This window comes from Cimex lectularius, unplaced genomic scaffold, assembly GCF_000648675.2.
Source record: "Cimex lectularius strain Harlan isolate CLEC.00 unplaced genomic scaffold, Clec_2.1 scaffold136, whole genome shotgun sequence".
Taxonomy (NCBI): domain Eukaryota; kingdom Metazoa; phylum Arthropoda; class Insecta; order Hemiptera; family Cimicidae; genus Cimex; species Cimex lectularius.
Window position 1 is genome coordinate 72055 of NW_019394223.1, and position 23376 is coordinate 95430.

The 23376-nt window shown below is 34.2% G+C and overlaps 1 long non-coding RNA gene and 1 other non-coding gene across 2 annotated transcripts in view; both read right to left on the reverse strand.

The window, feature by feature from the left end:
• Positions 1 to 23376, reverse strand: part of LOC112128321 — a 95897-nt gene that overhangs the window by 36808 nt on the left and 35713 nt on the right. Inside the window, exon 2 of the long non-coding RNA XR_002910943.1 lies at positions 14968 to 15001. This is a non-coding gene — a long non-coding RNA (uncharacterized LOC112128321). The remainder of the gene's footprint in view (positions 1 to 14967; positions 15002 to 23376) is intronic.
• On the reverse strand, positions 677 to 748 carry Trnae-uuc. The gene has a single exon. It is a non-coding gene; the product is annotated as a tRNA-Glu (tRNA).

Below are 23376 nucleotides of genomic sequence, written 5' to 3' on the forward strand. Positions count from 1 at the left end.
GTCTTCGGCTTTTTCATCCACTTTTATCCAACCTCAAAAGCATGCTTAACGTATCCTATTTCACGATCGATGGTGTGAAATATTTTATAAAACTGTTCATTATTAAAATCTCCCTCAAAAGTCTAAACTTTAAAATCACAATCCTATTGTTTTTTACTTATATAGTTTTTATGGTTTTACCTCGTGTAGATTTATAATAAGTCGTTACGATCATTCATCACCACCCCACACTGAAAAAGGCGAAATGACCAAGACTGTTTTTTTTTATTGTTTTAATTTTAAATATGTGGTCTATTCGCGTTAAAGCAAACTGCCTACAATTTTTGTTACTAAATTTATTATAGAGAATTGTTCATTTTGGATGGATGTCAAAATGCTAGTGTCCCCCATTCTGTTTCAATGTTTGCAATATGTACTTCCAACTAATGGATGTAATAAGTTTTATTAATTAAATACTGTAAAATGCAAAATACAATTTTTGTCTATATAAATTAGTACGAATTGTTTTTCAAATTCCGGCTAACTATTGTCTGGATAGATAAGATTGCAGTAAGTTTTCTTGATATATTACTGTATATAAAACATTTAATTAAAATACAGTTGTAAAAAAATCTAAATAATAATTTATAAGGAGTTAACTTAATAAATAAATTACCCTAATTGATTAAAAAGTTTATTCCGGTACCGGGAATCGAACCCGAGCCTCCTGGGTGAAAGCCAGGTATCCTAGCCACTAGACCATACCGGATCGCTGACGTTATGTGTTCAAACGACAAGTTACTGTTCTTTTTCGTTATACTTAATTTTTAAAAGAAAAGTTTATCTATTCTAGGTATTGGAATGAAATAATGCACCGAATAGTTCAAATAAAACAATAATGAAAAAACAACTTGAAATTTGAAAATCGTTATATTCATAACAATTTAAACTAAAAGGTGATGTGAAGCTGAGGGAAAAGAAAATAAACAAATTTTATATTTTTCAAAACCCTTTTCCTAGATTTTTCTCTACATAGATTAAAAAACATCTGATCCTATTAAGAAATTATTGGTTTCAGTTTTTGTCTAACATACAGGTTTTAATAGTACATATAATCAAATATCCATGCTTGAACCATGTTGTCTTCCGGCCAGTCAATCTGGCAAAATTGGCATAAACATTTAAGATAAATATTCAGTTGATTTAATCACAGAGAATAAAACAGGCTATTGCTGAAATCATCACGCGAAAAAAAATTGGACCAAATAGGGATGGTGGGTGGCACTTAATAAGAAAATCGTTGGGAGAAAATCACCTTATCCAACTGAAAACATTTCAATTTAGATGAAAGCTGACAGTTTTTGCAATTGGTCTATCGTTTCTCTTCTTTTATTAAAGCGTGTTACATATTCTACCTACCTTACTAGCCAAATAACAAAATTGGAATATTTACCTACCTAAGTTCGTTAACCCATCAATGCTCACAAACAAGCAGACTCATAGACGTACACAAACACACCGAAAAAGAGAGAGAGAGAGAGAGAGAGAGAGAGAGAGAGAGAGAGGGAGAGAGAGAGAGAAAGAAAAAGAAAGAGAGAGTGTGAGAGGGGGAGAGAAAGAGAGAGTGAGAGGGGAGAGAAAGGAAGAGAGATAGAGTAAGAGAGAAAGAGAAAGAGGGGGATAGAAAGTGATTGTGAAAGAGTGAGGAGGGGGAGAGAGAGTAAGAGAGAGGGACAGAAAGAAAGAGAAGGCGTGAGAGTGGGAGAGAAAGAAAATGTGAGAGAGAGAGAGGGGGAGAATAAGAGAGTGAGTGAGAGAGAGAGGGGAGAAAGAGAAAGGGACTGAGAGAGATGAGGAGAAAGAGAAAGGGAGTGAGAGAGATGGGGAGAGAGAAAGAGAAAGTGAGTGAGAGGGAGAAAGAGGGGGGAGAGAGAGAAGAGTGAGAGTGAGAGAGAGAATTCTAAACCCGTTATACAGTCGATGATGATGAAGATCACGTAAGGGGCAACAGTCTGAACAAATAGAGAAACTCGACATAAAATAATCTCACATTCTCATGTTGTTTATTGCTATTGTTTATCATTACTATTAATTAGTAATTAAACAATATAATTGATTCACATTTACTTTGAGTTACAAAAATGTATTGTTGAACTGAAAAACTATTCAAACTTTTTGATTTACCAAAAATTTTAAACGGATGTTTTTAGCATAATTGTTTTTAAAAATGAACTGTTTCCCTCGATTTTATGAAAAAGGGCAAAAACCATATGAAAGTCGGTTCATAAAAACTTAGTTATAACAAAGATAACCCGTTAAAACAGATGGGTACCCAAAAAAGTTATAAATTACTAATTCTGTCAAGATCCAAAATAAATATGTATGTTACAATTTTTAGAACCTTATTTTATGAATTTTTAAGCATCCCCGTTGGTTTTTTTTTTTCAATCTTTGAAAAACTCACGACCTTTACGAAAAATGAAGATGTTTGACTGCAATAGGTTTCTTGAGAGATGCCTCTGGCCCAATATCTTACCATTAAACTTTAATCAAAGGGGTTCGATTCCCAGTTTCAGAATATTTTTTTTTAATGTGGGCTAATTTAGTTGTTTGTTAACGTTATTTGCTATTTTGTGCAACTTTTTTTAAAATTCAAATGTGTGTTTTACAATACTGGATCAAATAAACTTATTACAATCATGTTTATGTCTATTTTGTAAACAATTTGTACCCTTTTATTATTTTTGTACCAATTTATGAAAAATATATTACTTAAATAATTATAGATTATGTTAAGGTTTTTTGTATTAGCATTTTAACCGTTTTCTATCAACATGGTGCGCCTATCTTCGCTGGTTTGCTCTGTCGGAAGTGTGTTTCTATCACCAGTGGTGGTTTTGTGAGTTATGTAAATATTTTCTACTAGTTGACAGAACGAAACAAACACATCACTGAAAATAGTAAAATAAATCATATAGCATACTTGAAATACTTGGTTCAAAGTTAAATTTATATCTGTATTGTATTTTTTCCAAGTTTGTAAATTCATCCAGGCCCCGAAGATGACCCGAATAATGGTCGAAACATCGACAGAAAATTAAAAAGGTGTTTTTCTAAACAAATTCATTCTTGTCCGCTCCTCACGAATCAACAAATTGTTGTTTAATAATTTACTAAAACAACACCCAAAAACACACATATAGAAGCCGTTAATTATTATTTAAAACACAATTTTTAGGCAGTATAACTAAACAGCGCACAATAAAACATTACAGATTGAACAATATTACTGCTGATTTATCTCCAGTAGACAAAAAACGTTCTGAAAGGCCGAGTATGACAGTCTACAAGTCGCTCAATCGAAAATAATCCGTTGTATAACACCCGAGAGAGAGATGGTGTCTCGCCTCTCGTCATAACGAGACCCAAAGGGATTTGGCCACTTGTAGTTCCAGGTTCACACATACAATATCAACAACGCGTCTCATTGTGCTGGATGGGAAATCATTTACAGTGAACTGCTTTCTGAGATCAAATTGGTCAATTCCGTCGAATGCCGTTTCCGGAGGTGAAATAATTCCGTCTTCAAGGAAAATCCTGAGTTTGAAAAGCCAGTAGAAACGAAATCTCGCTTTTTACCTAGTTTGATAAAAGGGATTCGAATAGTAGTAGAAAATTACATATTCATCTACAATATCAATATTGAACCGAAATCAAACCAGTTCGTGTTGTCCTCCCAGAGATATATGGTGATCAAATGCATCGAATTAGATTTGAAAATGATCAGTACAAGCAGTAACTCCCTGTTGTAATATATATCAATTTCGAAAGCGTACTTAAGAAAATTCACTCCCGGGAAGCAGACAAAGAAAAATTTTATACCCGAAGCGCATGAAAATATGAGGCTACAATTTTTGGCATATAGATCAATATTTCAGAATATTATCCCTATTATCGAAACATGGAATGATGATAAATCATAGAGAGTGTATCAATATCTATAATCCACCCATTCAATTCGGAAATGATTAACTTTAGCAAAAAAATATCATGTACAAACCCCAAATTAATTTTGGCAAGAAATTGCGCTATGGTAACTGATTCAACATAACTTTCTCATCCAGCTGGAAAATGACACTAACTTTGTTATTTTAAATGAAAAGCCCAATTTTTTATTGTACAATTCGATTCTAGAGCTTATTTTATGTCACTTTTACTGAAAGGAAATTTTTGATAAGATCTATCATTTCTGAGTTATGCCCGTTTTTTTTATAAGCAAAAATAGGCTCACTTGTTTTGACTGGATTATGGTATTACCTTCATTTTGTTTTAGCATTTTTTATCTAATTGTAAATATGTATTTAAAAATATCAATGTTTCGATGTTCTGTTACCTTTAGTTAAATCTCGAATTGAAATTGACCCCTCGTATTGTAATTTTTGTTTTGTAATTTTCTCGAAATTAATCCTCTTGAAATCATTTGGATTCTATCGCACAATAATGTATACCGAGTATTCATTTCATGTTCTGCTTTCGAACAAAAATGTACACAAGCGACGAGAAGAGAGATATGTTTGGTGCTTTTGATGATGCTGGGCAGAGTTAGTCTGCGTCTATTTTCTACAGGTTGTTTACGATTTCTTAATGGTTACCATAATATCCTTTGTTCATTTAATTATCCTTTTCTTTACTTTTTTTTTCAGAGAAAGATTTCCGGAAGGTGACACCGTATAATCGTATTTTCCTGTGTTTTACATTGAGGAAAATCCTCACCTCTCAATTAGAGATAGATCGTTGATTTTCGGTGTATTGGGTCAATCGGTCTGCCGAATATTGAAAGTAAATCATTTTCGTCCTTATCGTGGTCATCACTTCCCAGGCATTCGCAAGGAGATCCAACTTTGGACGCGTTTGGACTTCATTTCACGAATCCTTGTTGAAATGGAGTTGGAATGGACTTGGAACCGGACCTGCTGAGCCGAATATTGTGGACCGACGAATCCAAATCCTCAAATAACGGGATTTTGAATAGGCACATCAATGTTTTCTGAGCAACCGAAAATCCTCGTTGGAATATTCAAACGCGTTATCAAACAGTCCGACTTCCTTCCCCACCCCTTCAAAACCAAACATATATAAACATAAAACAGCAAGTCTCACTGGCACTCTCAACACGACACGCAAGGATGGCACAATTACACAGAAGACAAACACTTTGAGTAAGTGGAAATACTTTATTCGAATATAAAATATATTTTGCATTGTATAAATTCACTTTTCCACATCCTAAATGTATTTGTTAAATGAAAACATTGTTTGTAAATCCCAGGCCTGAAGAAGATCTCAATAAAAGATCGAAACGTTGGCACGATAAAGAAAATGTTTTTCTGAAACCTACATCACACCCGATTCACGATATCTGAATAACTATTTATTATAAATATAAATTTTAATTAAAAGGGTGGAATCTGCATCAATTACATAATAACAGCTGGGAGTCATTTTAAAAATAAAATAGACTTGATGATGTTTAGATTCTTTTTGGAAAAAAAGAATCCTTTTTTCAACAATGAATGTAAGCTAAGTGTAATAGCAACCCCATGATCCTTATCCTATTCTGAGACGATTCTAAATTAACTTGCTACTGCTAATCGTTTTTGAAATAAACGGGAGGGCCATCTTGTTACAAAAAGCATACCCTCTCACCTGTCTTCCGTCAGGCATAACTGAGACATAGTCGATCCTATCAAAATTTTCCTTTCAGTAAAAGTGGCATAAAATAAGCTCTAGAATTGTATGGTACAATAAAAATAGGGGATTATCATTTAAAATAACAAAGTTAGTGTTATTTCCCAGCTAGATGAGAAAGCTATGTTAAATCTGATGCCACTATGCGATTCTTAGCCAAAATTAACTTGGGGTTTCTATAAGATATAGGTATTCTATATATTTTGCTAATTGTTTCCGAATTAAACTGGTGGACTACAGAAGTTGATACACTCTGTATAGAGGTCTAGCCGTGTATGATAAATTTGTAAAATGGTATTAAAAATTGCAGGTACGCTAGCAAATGTTTACAATCATGACAATCCATTAAAACAGCAAACCCCATTGCTATACGGGTAGCAGCATAGCAGCATAACATGTTATTTGTGTAATATGCCTTTTACGGATATTGTTAAGAACTCTGTACTATTTCTCTGTCATAACGATCTCAATGGAAAATATATAGGTGCAGTACTCGGGTAATCTTAAATTAAGAATTCCTCGATTTGTTCCAACATTTTTACACAATCAAAGTGTCATTTCATCATTTTGGCATCAGCTAAGGATGGTACGAAAATTGATATAATTCCAAACTGGGGGGGGGGGGATTTACATTATCTTTTCAAAATACATAAATGGAATTCGAATTCGTTTCGTTGAAACATAAATTAATGCTGGTAAGTTTACAATCTTTAGCCGATAATTTTCCCTGAAAACAATTTTACAGCACTAAAAAGTATTTTTTAACGAAAATGAACTGAAATTAGTTACGAGAAAGGGGATTTTCTGTTACGAAAGTTTAGATTCTGTAGGTAAATTAAATTTTCCATATTTTCCTGCACAACATTTTTTTAAATTCTAACTGGGGTGCCTTTTTCTAATCAGGATTATCTACACGGGTACAATATTTGTGCAAAAGTTAATATAAAAAAATTCGCGATGATAAGTATGACAATTTATAAATTGGAACCAGCTTATTAATTAATCTAAGGATGTTGGATTAGCCTTGGATGCGGCTCTCAAACACAGCGAAGTTTCCGTTGTTCTCTTAACTACGATATGTATCTACTGATCGAGGAGGGTATAAGGGGTGGTATTTGCCAAGTTGTGAAGAAACATGCTGTTCCGATTAAGGCTAATTGATCGGAATTTACCTAATCGAAAAACAACACTCCTCTTCAAAATTTGGTTTGTGAATAACTTGTACGGTTGGCCTATAGGCTATCAATGGGTTGACAATAGAATAAACGTAAGTGAAATTGATAATGTCGGAGTATACGGTTTTTTCATATAGATATAAATTATCCCAAAAAATACATGATCACAATAGAGACCCCCTTTACTGCCTGAAATAATTTTTTTTTCAAAATGGGTTTTTGATATGATCGAGGTAGGTAGGCGGAGGCGGTAGCAGTGCGGCGGAGAGTGGCTCAGGCATTTCTTATTCACCATACATTTTATATTTGTCAAATAATTTTTCCTAAGATTTATAAAGAAATTCGAAATGTAGGAAGGGATGTAAAATGGAAAATGTAGATTTGAGCATACAATCAGAACAAACATGTTCCTGTGTTTTTATTAAAAAAAAGTAATATTCCACTATTAACTCCCAACCTTTAAATGACAATTTTCCCATGTGTATTTGGTTTATTGACTTTACGAATATTAAAAATGAAAACCTTCATTTGTTCCCCATGTTAGGGGAAAATTTAATAGACGATTTTAAATTGTGTAGTTTTTTTTCACTTTTTCTAAATGGTGGTTCTACTCACTGATTTGTTGTTTACAACGATCCCGATTTCAAGCATTAAACAAATGGTCTTCGTCAGGTTGTATAAATTACAAACACCTCACTCGACAGGAATTGTAAATGAGAACCAGCCGATCAACGCGACGATCCAATGAGAAGCCGATTTTTATGCCGTTCAATTGTTGAACGTCCGAAAAACATGAATTACAACCTAAATAAATATTATCTTTATAAATACTGTAAGAAAACAATTTTAATCAGTGATTAATTTGTATGTCAAATAATATTTAGGTACCTGTTTAACATAGGAGGTAAATCAAAATCTATTATATTATTTATGCATTTATCTCCATGTTTAATTTTACATTTTTTTATTTCAAATTTCTCAAATCAATCTCTCCTCCCTTTGTTGAAACTGTGTAACACTGTTGTATCTAAATTAAAATTTAAATTTGTTTCATTTAGATGAGAAGTCCCTATGGCTATAGACAGCGACTTACGATAGCCTGCGGATCAGTGGTTGGTGGACTAAGACATTACAGCTAATGATCCTCAGTACTGTTCAGAGACTGGCGTGTCACTGGAGCAATGAGGACAACCCCCACGGCTTCCCAGGAGGACCATCTGAGTCTGCCAGCACTATATATCTTTATCCAGGGAGAGGACCGAGCCACAATTCATATGCTAATACAGGGGCAGGCTCCAATAGCCTACTCACGTAACTAGAAGCAACTAACGCTTCGAGAGGACCCCTAAATTCAGTTTTGAAAAAAAATTCTAATCAAATTATCTTGTAGAGCAGACTGGGCGAAAGGATCCCAGTTGATGCCGACCATGTCTAGTTTACAGATGGCTCCAAAACCGAATATGGGTCAGGAGCTGGCATTTACAGAAATACAACAAGGATTAGAATTCCTAGAATTAGAATGCCTTAAACATTATGCCACCGTTTTTCAAGCGGAATCTCTGGCTATTGAACACTGTGCCAAGGAGATAAAAAGCCTGGTGATTATCAATAGCAGATTAGCCATGTACTCGGACAGCCAGGCGGCCCTGAATGCTAATGCCCCATCAACGGTAATGTCTAGAGTCGTTTCGGACTGCATTAGAGCCCTATCAGACATTGGAGAAAATAACAAATAAAATTGCACTTGACTGGGTGCAAGGGCACTCAAGGCAAAGGGGCAACAAAGAGGCCAATTAATTTGCCAAGGAAAGTTCAATGAGGGCACCTATTGGACCTGAACTCTCTTTTGGCTTACCAAACTTCCAAAAACGCGGATCCATTAGACAATGGATTAACAATAAGTCTTCCGCTTTATGGGAATGTAGCCCAGGACAAAGGCATGCGAAAAATTTTATCAAAGGAACGACGCAAAAACTAACAGCATAACTCCTAGGACTAGAATAATAGTTGCACTGCTAACTGGACACTGCAGACTCCGGAGGCATATGAATAGACTCGGAGTGGTAGACACAAACAAAGTTATTGCCAAGAAGAAGAAGAAACAGCGGAACACGTCCTCTGTTGGTGCGAATGCCTATGTAGGCTGAGATTCCTAATCCTGGGAGACATAAAGCCAGGGCCTGAAGGATACTGACGGAAGCCCTTGAAAAAGCTTTAGTGTCTGGGAAAAAGTCTCAAGCTTAACGAGGAGCTCTAGATTTAAATAAAAAATGGAGATGCACAATAGACCGATACTGGCAGCGGTGCACACACAGGTCATAAAGAGACGAGAAACCGGTCTATATAATCTAATCTAATCTTCATTTAGATGATCTTTATACTCAGCAAATTTAGGCATTGTGTTTAGGCAAGTGTCTTTTAACTTTCGTTTTAAGTTCTCTGCCGCTTTGTCCTATACATTTAATATCTCATTCATTACAAGTAAGTTGGTAAACCCTGCTTTTTGACTAACTGTCAACCTTGACTTTAGGTATTGGGAGGCTGTTTCTAAATGAACACGTACCTCTAAAAGCTATTCTAAAACCTTTTCGTTTAAGAATTTTACCTACTATTCTTATAAGTTCACCAGTGTATGGCAAGCAACAAAAACCTAATGATTCATTTTTGTTGGGATGGCTGAGTCCAATCGTTGCTTCTTTTGCTTTAAAATTTTTAAATTCTTTTTACTAGCTACTAATAAATATTTCTTGATATCCACTGTATAGATATACTAAGCTTTTAATTGTTTGTAATTCTTTTTCATAGTCTTAATAGCAGTTTCCAAATACTGTCTAAGAGGTAAATGAATCCAGCAGCTTTTTGGGTCCTTGGGTGAGAATAATTGTTTGTTTTATATGTAAGCTTTCTAAAGGTAAGAATTTATTACTTTCCCTCAGAAACAGTGTTAAGAATATACACAACCACAATACATGTTACAATCATTGTGAAGATGCAGTCGTACTATATAAAAAGCAATTTATTAAGGGACTTAATTAAAATGACAATACTTCATGAGACGGAAATCCGTTAGTGTGCGCGGGATGGGATGAATTAACTAAAATTAAACTTCCTGCGATACACGCATCTAGTGGAGATTTGTGAATCTAATACAATGACCACGGTGGTCTGTAATTTATGACCTGTCTAATAAAACCATCGAAAATGATCCGACAAGCCGAGGAGTTCGAATGCGTTTCCTTCTGCCAAACTCTGCCAACAATCAACGCTAAAGCAAAAAACATCGCAATTTGTAATGTTCGCGTCTGAAATAATGGAATGTATGCTGTAGAATGTATAGGAAATATATATATAAATGTTTTGTGGATTTTATGCAGTTTTTAAACGTTGATTTGAAATGTAATTTATCTGGATAACTATATATTGCTTCAATGATGGATTCGGAAAAAAAACCAATTATGACAAATGATCGACTTCCCGTTTTGCTCCGCGATATCCGTCTGCCTTTCTGCGCCACAATCTATGACATTTTTGATCTAATTTGTTCCCCCAAAAGAAAAATGATGCAATGTAATTATATTTATATCAAAAATAGAATCAATTTACTTTTTTATTACATTTAAATGATATTGAACAGCATTTGTCAAAATTAAGTTTAAGTCCATTTTTTGAGCAGCAATCAATAAAATTTAAAAATGCTGTTGGAAGTATTTTTGTGTCCTTTTCATTATTAATTACAAGGTACAGCTTGACATCGTAGGCTAGTAAAGAGCAAGAAGTTTATATTCTGAGGGAGATAAGCAGCGATAACATTAATAAAGATGCGCAATAATAGAGGACTTAAAGGAAAACCCTAAGGCATTCCAGATTTTGCGTCGATAAATTTAGAAAAGGAATTATTAACTTTTACCTAAAGCTATCCACCATGAAAATAAATATGAAACCATAACAATATGGCTCCATGAAAGCTCAGAACATTAAATTTTGATAAAAGCAAATGTCCAATTTAAAAAAAAATTATATATGTAGTAATATAATGAAATTTATCGTTTTGTAGTTAACATTTTACATTTCATACAAGTTTGCATGATTCCCTACTCCTAACAATGTATGTATAGTTGTACCAACATTAAAATATTTAGCAGTTTTATTTACATACAAGCAGGAATGACGACAGCTAGTCCACTTTATATATATTTTCTTCAATGGCCACAGTGACAGCCTCTTTGGCTGAAACGACCGCTTTAAAAGATAATATTCTAAGAGACAAGGACAGAATGAGGATATAATGAGTATTATTCATTGTTAATTAACAGTACTGTAAAATTTTGTTTTTGCCTAAAATGGCTAAGTTAAGCTACAAGCTTGTTTTTAGTTTTTGACAATTTTTGCCCTCTATTTAATTTAAACCGAATTGCTGACATTGTATGTTAGAGTTTGTATAGCTTCTTCAGAACTACTACTAATTGCCCAGGAAACTTTTAGCGTCGAAATCCGTTATGAAAAGTGTGAAAATAGCGTTAAGTTTATTTTAATGACGTTAAATATAACGGTAACATTGAAATAGCGTAAAGGTTAGGCTTTCTTTCTAAGCTTTCTTTTTCAGTTTTATAAATACTACAATCGTCATTAGATCAGAATGGCTTACCCATTTTTCCAAGGTACACCCAACACGATCTTTACTCAAGCGCAGTCCCAATTCGTTTCGATGAATTGAACTGTTCCATCGAAAGTTATGCCCTCCTTGTGTTATGTAATAACTGTCGTCATTTTATTAAAACGGGGAATTCCATTTAATATGATAAAACACCGGACAAGGTAGCAGCCTTAATTTTATTTCCCCTTTCGTCGCAAGAATGTTTAATGTATGAGTTTGCACAGACGACCCAGGGAGAAAATCAAAGTGGGATATTACCGGTCGTCTTTCGTCTGTTTGAAATGAAGTTTAAATAGAAATTTTTAATATAACATCCGAAGCGGAGATGTGTAACTACCGAAGTGGTATAAATTTTCCTTCTCGTTTTTATTCGAGCCGTAACGAAACTCAGTTGACAGTTTATTCGGGGGGAAAAAGACAAAACAAATCGATTGCTGCGTGTCGGCGTTGCCAGCCTCTTGTATAACTTATTCGAAAACTACCCGTGATATGAAGACTAGCAGGGGACGAGGGCAAAAATGGTGACAGAGAGAGAGAGAAAGAGAGAGTGAGGTACAATTCTCGAGGGGCGTCCCCCGTTCTCCCCTAAGGGACCGCAAGGTCCTGGTAGGACATATACCTCGCCCCACTCATCATCAAGTAACAAGCCTGCATAAAATGAATAGGATATAAAAATTCAAGCTTCCGGCAAAGTTATTCTGCCGAAATCCCCGGCTTGCCCGCAATATTTCTTCGCTGCCGTGCCTGGATTTTTTCCATTTTTACTTTAGGGTACACACGTTGATTTGAGTGAAAAAACCATACCGCATTGTTATATTTGCCGTCTTTTTAATGATATTATAATACAAACCATGTTATAATTTATTTCCGCATTATTTGTAAAACGTTTGATAATATCAATTCGTGCTTCCGGCAAAATAATTTACCTAAAAGACTGCCATATCGATTACTAAGATTTCTTCACCACTGTGTTAATTCTGATTTCAAAAAATCAGTTTCTGTCAATATAAACAGTAAACCCAATGTTCTTTCGTTTCGGCCCTAAAAATTGTCGTTTTGATTCATTTATTACATTTAACGTTAAACATACGTTTTTTATATGTATACTATCTAAAAACCACGCCACATTTGACATAAAGAGACCAAAATAATCGAAACAGACCAAATTTATATTTTTCTTTTAAGTACTAACTTATGAAACCTTTCGAGACTGAAACCCTCTCACTCAGACTCTCTCTCTCCTCTCTCTCTCCCTCTCTCTCTCTCTCTCTCTCTCACTCACTCTCTCTCTCACTCACTCTCTCTCTCATTCACTCACTCTCTCTCTCTCTCTCACTCTCTCTCTCTCACTCTCTCTCTCTCACTCTCTCTCTCACTCTGTGTGTGTGTGTGTGTGTGTGTGTGTGTGTGTGTGTGTGTGCGCGCGCGTGTAAATCGTGCTTAAGGCGTTATATCCTCAAAATAGTAACAACAATGTGGGAAGTTTAGGGGCGGACAAACAGATAAGGGCATTGCCGGCCCTCTGCCTGTTTTTACTTCTTTTTGCAGCCATTTGAGCGTCTCGATCTATACTGACTCTGCTTTCATATAAAAACTAAGTTGAACTAAGCTAAGGTTTACTAAGTTGAACTCGCCTGAGGTACCCGGTATAATTTTTCTCCAAAAATACGTAAATTAATCACTTATTAATAAAAATAAACTAGACTGAAAACTATTAAACACGTGTTTTTTACAGCGGCATTGGGCATTGGTTCAAGAAAAAGTCAGCCAGGCCATCTAAAATGACACCCTGTGTATATTTTTCTTCTTCTTTTACTGAAAGGTTACAGATTTTGGTCATTCAACCAATTTTGAAAAACCAATTTTGCGCAAATTCTATGTACCACGGGTCAAATCTGTTTACTGAACGAAAAATTTTAGTTATAGAAATGAGAGGTCAAATAAATTTAGACCATTTTGGTATGCCACGAGGCGGCGGATAAGCGTACTATATGGCCTTCTGACAGTAAAGATTATTTAAAAACCAGGATTAAAAAGAAACGACAGCATCGGTGGGACGGCCCATCAAGGCCTCTGTTGACATGGTCCAAGTCTGAATGGAAGAAGACGGATCATATTCACCCATCTAAAAATCGGCCATGCGAGGTTGACACATGGACATTTACTTTTGGGCCAAAGCACAGGAATGTGTCTGGCATGGAGAAAAACTTTGGACTATTTAACTGTAGGGTATCATTCTTTGACTTCTTAAAGTTTGACTCTCCAGTGTGGCGTCCAATATGAAAATAGTGCTTGAGCTCGGCAGCGAATATATTGGGAGGACGTTATTTTTGGAGGAAACATGGCTGTTTTCTTGTATATATATGTAGTATGTGCTTTATAGATATCTAGTTTTGAATTCATGGTTTTTGTGTTGAGATTGAATGTATTTATTAGCGTTGAAAACTCATTCTCACTATCACTCACTCTTAAATACATTCTTTTCAATTTACACACCATTCACTCAGAGTGGTGGAGTACTTGATATTCCTCGATCAGCCTCCACACATCCATAATAAACAAATAATCTAATTGAGGGTCTAATAATATAGTGTACTCAATATTCTGACATCGGCCATCTGATATTACACATTCACGCTAATAAATACATACTCTCTCAATGTACACAAAGGAACTGAAAACGAGATACCTACAAATATTATAACCAGTAAAATATTCCTGTTCCCTCTAAAAAACCTAACAGAGAACCGAAGTACTCGCTACCCTCTCACAATTGTCATATTGGTTGGCATTTCTACGCGCTTTCTAAACGGAGCCAAAAAATAGCACCCGTTAATTATGTGAACACATCGTGCAACCTTTCTCTACACACCTGACTAATATGCGGAATTTGGCCAAAAGCGTCCGTGTGTCAACCGATGAGGTTATCCCTCTTATATGATTCAGATCCTCCACTGTTTTTTACACATCCGGTGCTCCGCCGTACCTTAGGGAGACCCTATCTATTCAGGCGGACCACGCCAATTAACTAAAACTTTTGTTCCGGAAAAGAGGCTTTTATACTTAACGCCTTCCTTAGGATCTACCTGTGTAAAGGTGCGGCTAAGGAAGGTAAAGTGTGGTTTCCTTTTTACATATGTTTTGGGTTAAATAGTATGCTAATATATGATCACCCCTTGATAGCATCCCGCTTACAAATAATTCACTCTAGCCCAGATTAACCTAACTTAAGCAGGCACTAATTGATGATTCGCTATAAACTATATACATGAATACATTTTTACATAAATACACTATATTCACAAGTAAGTTAATTATTGATAATAAATAAGTAACATACATCATTAAACCGAGGGCCACCTTTTGAAGTGAATTCAGATTATTTTTTAATTAAATGAGTTATTCACTTACATACAATCGGGTGTTCATTATCGTTTGCACGTACCTGAAAATTTATTTATAATTAGATAAGATTAAACAAATACATAATAGTGTAGTAATTATAATAATAAACAAAATAAAGATTAAATACTTCAATTATAATAATGTTAGATGGAGGATAAATATGTTAGTTGCTGATAATATTTGTATTTCTCGTTTAGGTGATTTCAAATCAAGATAGTACTATTTGTTGGTTTATTTGGTCTACCACTCACGTTTTTCACGGAAATATTAACTGTTTATTTTGTAAGCAAAGGTTTATTATATAAACCCTTTATCACTAATAATGTATAAGTAGTAAAATAATTAATATATAAACGGTGATTTTAATTTTTTTTTAAATGCAATTTTTTGTTGCCTTAAAAGTTAAAATAATATAGCCTTTAATTGTCTGGCGGAGAAGGCATGTGGTCTTCTAAATAAGCTTGAAAGTAGGAATAAAAACATAAACACATTCTCGAGTGAACATTCCAGAAACCGAGTTACTGTACCGTTAGGTTTTTATATTTAAATATTTAACCCTGCACATAAAAATGCTTGAAAATTATTTTTCCTACGGAAAACTTGTTACTCAAAAAACCTTTGGGATCTCAAGTCTGGCGACAATATTTCTTTAAATTGTTCCGGACGTTTTCATTTCTACAATACTATTCATAACTCGAAGTGAGTGACCATTCATGTCGTTCACTTCTACTCTTTGTCAAAATAGAACTACAAACTTTTTTTCTCTTTAATAGCATACAACATGGATTAAATTTATATTTAACTCCCCCTTACTTATCATTGTGAAAATAGTAGGCTATATTTGATTAATCATTGTAATTAAAACTTTTACTCATGGTCTCGAATGAATTGAGGATGGACTCCGGGAATCAAAAGCTAGGTAATTTCAACGCAACGCAATCAGTCTCCATTCAGTCTCAAATACATTCTTTCCTATTTACATACCACTCACTCAGTTAGGGTAGTGGAGTATTTGATTTTCCGCCATCAACATTTATACCTATTATAGAACTAACTTAATGGAAGAATTAATAATATGAGATACTAAATATTCTGACACCGGCTACCTCATACTACACATTCACGCTAATAAATACATTGTCTATCAACAAACACTAGAGGACATGAAACAATATACCTATTAGTAGGCAACCGTGTTTGCTCCATTAATCAGAAAAGAGTACCAAAACTACTATCTGCCGAGGTCAAGCCCAATTCTAATGTCGGCTAGTATTCACACGTTTATTTATCTGCATGGAGCCACTTTCAATCAAAAACCTTTCTATACATGCCGGACACATAAGAGAGCTTTTGCCCAAAAGTAAGTGTATGTGTGTCAACCGATGGCCTATCCATGATCGGGTGTTAATGACCCTTCTTCTGCGACTAAGTTCCTCCTAGGGCCACTTATCATCAGTGCTCTTGATATATAATAGCTTCTCTGCCGATCCGGCTTTCTTTTAATCATGTTTTTAATACATTTTTCTCGTCAGAGAACCGAATCGGGGTGGTTAAGGCAGGGTGCTGAGATGTCCCGGCCTTGGCCGCCTTTTCATTACCTTCCATATCTATAGGTCCAGACCACAACCATCTTTTGCCGATATGCTATAGTTCGTGGTATCTCTTACAAGAACAAATTGATAAACATTTATAATATTCTGGTTAATATGCTTTCCCCTGGACGTATAATAAACATTGATCAAAATTTAAATAAATCATTATTCCATTCGTTATTTGTCCTTTGTCTGAATTGGAACGCAATTGTTTGAATATTCCGTCCAATTAGTTCCGATTCGGAAGCGAAGTCATAATTCTAAAAGATCGGTCGTGGATCCTCGAGTTGAAGATAAACGTTTCACGTTTTCGCAATAAAATGTTGATAACAAAATCAATAAAGAATGAAAACGCTCATAAGAAGCTTTTAGGTGGAGTGTGAGAGAATGTTGGAAAGTTATACTTTCAAACTTCGGCCATAAGGAAATAACCTTTGAAAATTTACAAGTCAGTTTGAAAATAAGATTATTGATCAAGCAATGTTTTTTTAATTATATTTACTAAGACGTTTAAAAATAATTTATTATTCTCAATTAACTAACATAAAAAAGGTCAAACGGTTGTTTTAGTTCAGCAATTGCACCAAATCTATTTACGTTCTGGCAATTCAGATGTGACGTCCTATGACCAACAGAAATTGAACGCAGATGTAAATGTTCAATTTACGATCCAGACAAGGTAAAGCACATTACATTTAAAGAGCAATTGGATTTATCTAATGGTTCATTGGTGTTGAATTTAATTTAAATATTAAAATGTATTTTTATCTTAACAAAAATTTATATTCACAAATTCTAATAAAAATTTAGATTGATACATATAAATAGAAACATTTGTTATGTGTGAACTCCTCTTACATGTCTGTCAGTCGGTCTACACCTTACATCGACTTTTTGCTGGAAGTAAAACTCATTCACGTCACCAAACCTTTCCGACCTGTTTGCAGAAGACCCATAGTGGTGGTAAATATGTATCTACCAACGCCCTTCAACAATATTATGCGTTAAAAAAGTTCAACCTTGACACATAAGAATTTCCTGGATAACAAGGAAAAAATAACAATATAGATACTTTGCGGAAAAAATGAGAAAAGGGAAGCTGACGAAACAATTAACAGTAATAATAATTACTGATTAAAAAACAATCAGAATTTAAAGTGTAAACAAGATATTTAGAGTTAAAGTTAAAAAAATAAACAAATACTTTTTGTAAGGGAGTAAAGTAAGCTTTTTTAAATGAACACAGCATCAGTTCCTTCCAGAGAGTTATGACCGTTTTCCGAAGAACAGCTGGATTTACCTGATTTCTATTCTAACTCCACTACTACTAAATAGATTTAAATTTTTATTATTTTTTCCTTTTTAAGAGAGGCTTTTGCTTGAACGTCAAAATTGAAAAATTTGTGTGCATTTCAGCAGCTCAAGGTTATTTAGTTGTTCAGAGGTCCAAAATTTACCATGTATGATTTCTAAATCTATTTCGTCTTTTGTTCAGCAAACTACGAGTTCGTAACCAGAGGTTTTTAAAAATAGTAGTTCGTCGGCAACAACCGAAAGTTGATTTTTTGTAGGTGAGGAACGGAAGAGTTCAGAAAATTGCACGGGAGAGTGGGAATCGAACCCACGACTGAGGGGTTTACGAACCGAGATTCTTCTAATACGCAAACCACTCGGCCACTGCGACTACTAGCTCTTCGAAAATGGTTTTTATGGCGACGGGGCATTTTGCAATGCCCACATCGACATAAAAGACCTCTTCCTCTAAGTAAATTTAATGTTTGGACTCTTAATGTATTTATAGGTGAACGTCTGATTTAGTTGAAAGCGAATGACTGTACCTCAACTATAACGCAACATTTTGGACTACTTGGAATTTGTAATAACTAGTTTTACGCAAATTTCGCCTCACTGAGTCACCATATTGTGATCAATATATTAATTTTTTTTCGTGACAAGAGTTGAATTATTATTATTAATAACCTAAAAAATTAGGCTTATTACCTGACGCAAACTTCTTACGGTGGCCTTTGAACATTTTCTTTTTATAAATGATAGCAAAATGGGGTAGCCCATGGTACAGGGAAGTCATAAACTTTAACATGGCTCTTTTCATGGTAGGACGAAAACGGGTAAATAGAATTGCCTCAGTTTTACTGTTATTAGGCTTGATTCGTTTCTTAAAAAAAATATTTGAAGCATTTTCTTAATGTGTTTACTAATTACTGATATAATCGATCCGATAAGAAGCCCTCATATAAACATATCATGGGCAAAAAGAGCCAGCTCCGATTTTAGTTGGGTTTACCCAGGTCATTTATAAAGATAACATGGTCGGACCAGAATCGACCTTTGGGTGCCCCCAGCTCTGATGATTTACATTCGTTTATTTGGACAAAACTTTGGCAGTAGTTAGTATGTTTTACATGACATGCAGAATAAATGTTGATAATACTTCAGTCACCTTTTGATTTGTACACTTTTGATTTTAGATTTAAAATGAAAATTCTATCCAGTTGGTGATAAATTTGTGCAACAAATGTAATTAAGATTTTCTCGAAAGTATAAAAATATCGACGAGCATTTGCACCATTTCAACTCTTGTTTGTTTTCTTTTATTTCTTTTTTATAATGGGCGTGAAGACTAATTGAAATGGCAGAAAAATGTTGTTCATTAAAATTGCCCCTTTGATTTTTCAACATTTGCAGAACGTGGTACGAGAAATTTTTAATTAACAACTCGCATTTTTCATTTGATCGATTATAAATCTCACCCCAATGTTTCAGTAAAAAAATTAAGGTTCGGTATAAATAAAGATTATAAATCACCAGGGGAAAATCATCAAATAATGGGTTATGGCTCAATATTATTGCTTTTCGCGAACTGTAAAGAGTAATTAAGTGTAATACATGGAATTTTCATTAGGCCCAGCCTATAATTAAAATTGAATTCATTCATATTTCAATAAACTGCCATTGCAGGAAAGAAAAAAAATCAATTCCCATCCAGCACAAAACATTAATGGTTAATTTTGAAATAAGAAGGTGTAAAAGGAAGTTGTTTAGATTCTGATTCTTCTACAATATATTAAATTTCCTAATTTCGTGGTCCGCTTGACCAATTATCTCAACTAGAAACCTTAATTAATTGTACAATATATTACTTTTACTTTCTATAAACCAAATCAAAAAATTAAAACACAATACCGGATAGACTGTTTTTGATTTACATGATAAAATTTAGGATCTAAAACAGGCAAAATTGGCTCTAAAGCATCCAGTTGTCTATTTATTTTTGGCATTTTTCAAGAAGATTTTGCATACGAACAACTAAGTAATTTTAATAAAAAGATAATTTTTGCGAAAAACACTTTTTATAATCGAATACATTAGTATAAAGGTCAAGTACCATTATAAAAGTAATGTAGATAGTGAAGACAATAATCAAAAGGAACAGAAGATGATATTAAAAAATAGTGGCATACCCCCTTGGAATCTCCTAATTTTATGGAGCGACTAGGTTATTGCTGTCATAATTTTTTACAATTAAAATTTTTACAACATATTTAGCATTTAAAGACAATAACGATCAGCATCTGGAACTTGCTGCAAACCGATGACAAACAAAAGACAAAATTTTGGATAAAATGTTGTGTTGACAAAATGTGAGATTAGAATGGCCCTGTCTGGAAACTCAGAAATTGAGAACAAGAAAACGAGAAAAACAAAGTAACTTGCAGAAAGTTACTATGCATTCTACTATGCATATCTCTAGGAAGATCTCGGTCTAGAGGCAACATAAGAAAAAGTAAGCAGACCGTATCAAGAAAATAATCAAAAGAATAGAAATATAAATGGTGGAACGGCTGCTTAGGAACGTTTATGTACCAACATAATAATTGTTGACAATATTTTTACAATTAGACTTAAAACAGATTTATTATTTAGCCAGTGAGCAGTTACTGGAAATAAAAACCTGGCCCAAAGAAGAAGTTTTAGAAATATACTTTTTTGTGAAATAGTGAAATTGTGGAAGTGTTTGTTTGTTGTTTGTGTGAAAAACACTGTTTTTCCTAGATGATGGCCAGTGATGTGTTTATATGTTAAATATTATTTGGAAAAAAATGGTCTGGAATAAAGTTACTGGTTCAAAAAAGGGATTTTTGGATGGCAATTTACCATTTTTTATGCCATTTCTATTCTTGTAACTATTGATGATTGTCAGTCTGTCTGCTTTTTCTTCTGCCTATTCTGTGTTTTCCTAATATGTAACTTTCTATTTTCTTGCCATAAAGTTGTATATTACAGATCAATATTTTCTCAGATTATATCAACAAAACCGTTTAAACAAAATATTATCTTAAAGTTTAGAAACTGGCTTAGAAAGTGGTTTTGCTGAAATTCTTCTTTTGGGTAATTTTGTTATTTCCAGCAACTCATATTTGATGGGTTAAAGACTAAATCTATTTTGAATAATGTCAACAATAAATTCGTAGGTCCATGAAAAAGTTTCCTACAGAGCCATTCCACCATTTATTGAATTTAAAATTCATTTACAAAATAAGCTATTTAAAAAATTATAGTAATGAGAACATTTGTAGCATTTAAAATGGACATCTGGGATCAGTTTTAATATCACTTTCTGTTAGTTTCCGTTATGAGTTCATGACTATCAGTCTGCCTGGTTTTTGTCTTCCAACAATACAGTTTAACGAACATTTTGACGATCGTTGAGCGTAGAAAGTGATAAACAAAAAGTATTAGAAGAAAATATTTCGAAACAAACACTTTCTGTAATAACCTAAACACGTAACTTGGATGAAACATTACATTAGCATTATGAGAGACAACCTCGGGCACTGCTAAAATGCAAAAATAAGGAACAACAGTAAAGAGAATTATTCAGAAATCGTGAGATGCGGTCTGGTGTGATGAAGGTTTCAGTAAAACCTTTTCTTTATCGTGCCAACGTTTCGATCTTTATTGAGATCATCTTCAGGGCCTGGGATTTACTAACATTGTTTACATTTAACAAATACATGTAGGATGTGGAAAAAGTGAATTTATACAATGCAAAATATGTTTTTTTAAATATTCAATCAAAGTATTTCTACTCACTCAAAGTGGGTGACTTCTGTGTAATTGTGCCATTCTTGCGTGTCGTCTTGAGAGTGCCACTGAGATATGTCTGTTTTATGTTTATATATGTTGGATTTTGAAGGGGTGGGGAAGGAAGTCGGTGTAGAAAAGACATTTTTGTATAAGGCGTCGGCTTCTTTGAGGTGAAAAGAGCCGACGAAGGGAAAAAACGTTGGTAATGGTCAGATTATCCTTTCAGGGTTATATAGAAAGGTAAATAGGAAAAAGAAAGCTAAATTGATGAAAAATTAGACAATGTTTGGAATGTGATGTGATGATATATGTATTGAATTTGATTATTGATATTGGCGTAGCTGCGACTGAGTTTACATGTATCTGTTCTGTAGTTGATGCTGTGTTTATCGCTGTTGATGTAAACTATTTCTAAAAATTACGTTTATGTTTGTTTTGTTCTGTGTGTAATATTTTTGGATTGTTGAAGTCGAAATTGTGTTTGTGTTTGTAGAAGAATTCTAGTTGATATTGATCGACCTCCGTAGTTTAAACTGATGTATTGGATCAGACCTGATCCAGATCAGAAAAATGACCTCAAGAAGATCCAATACATCAGTTTGTGTTTGTGTTCAAAATGGTGGGTAGCGAGTGCTGTAGGATTTTGCTTGGGTTTTTTGCAATCATAGATATGTTGCTTTCCTCTCTTGTCCAGATATTGGGATGTAAGACCGATATAAGTTTTTTTTTATATAAGCTTTCACCCACGCCTCCAATTTACACAAAAATACCATTTTTAGATAAACTCGTAATAAAACAACCAGATGGTACATTAATCACAGATTGGTATCAAAAACCAAGAAACACAGATCGCTACCTCAACTTTACATCTCACCATCCTCTTCATACAATAATAAACACGGCCAAAGAGTTACTTCACCGAATGATTACCCTAAGCCATGAATCATTTCACCACAAGAACATAAAGATATACGAACAGATCCCTCCATAACAATCTCTACTCTAAACACATAATTAAAAGAATAATCAACAACTACAACTCAACACTAACACCATCCACTATTACTAATAATACTACATTAAGTCTATCAACTACAAACAAACCTGCATACATTTCCATGCCATTTATTCGAGGCCTATCACATAAATTAAGCAAATTTCTCTCGTCCGATAGCTTCAAAATAGCTTTGAAAATAAAACAATTCACACACTTTTTTCAAAAATTATAGATCCCACACCAATAACAAATAAATCTGACGTAATCTACAAAATCAACTGTTTAACAGTCCGGCAATTTACATTGGTCTTACATCCCAATATCTGGACAACAGAGTAAAACCACATATCTATGATTGCAAAAAACCCAAGCAAAATCCGGCAGCACTCACTACCCACCATTTTGAACACAAACACAATTTCGACTTCCTTCCCCGCCGCTTCAAAATCCAACATATATAAAACAGCAAAATCTCACTGGCACTGTCAACACGACACGCAAGAATGGCACAATTACGCAGAAGACAAACACTTTGAGTGAGTATTTAAAAAAAATATTTTGCATTTTATAAATTCACTTTTTCCACATCATACATGTACTTGTTAAATATAAACAATGTTTGTAAATCCCAGGCCCTGAAGATGATCTCAATAAAGATCGAAACGTTGGCACAATAAAGAAAAGGTTTTTCTGAATGCTACGTCACACCAGACCGCG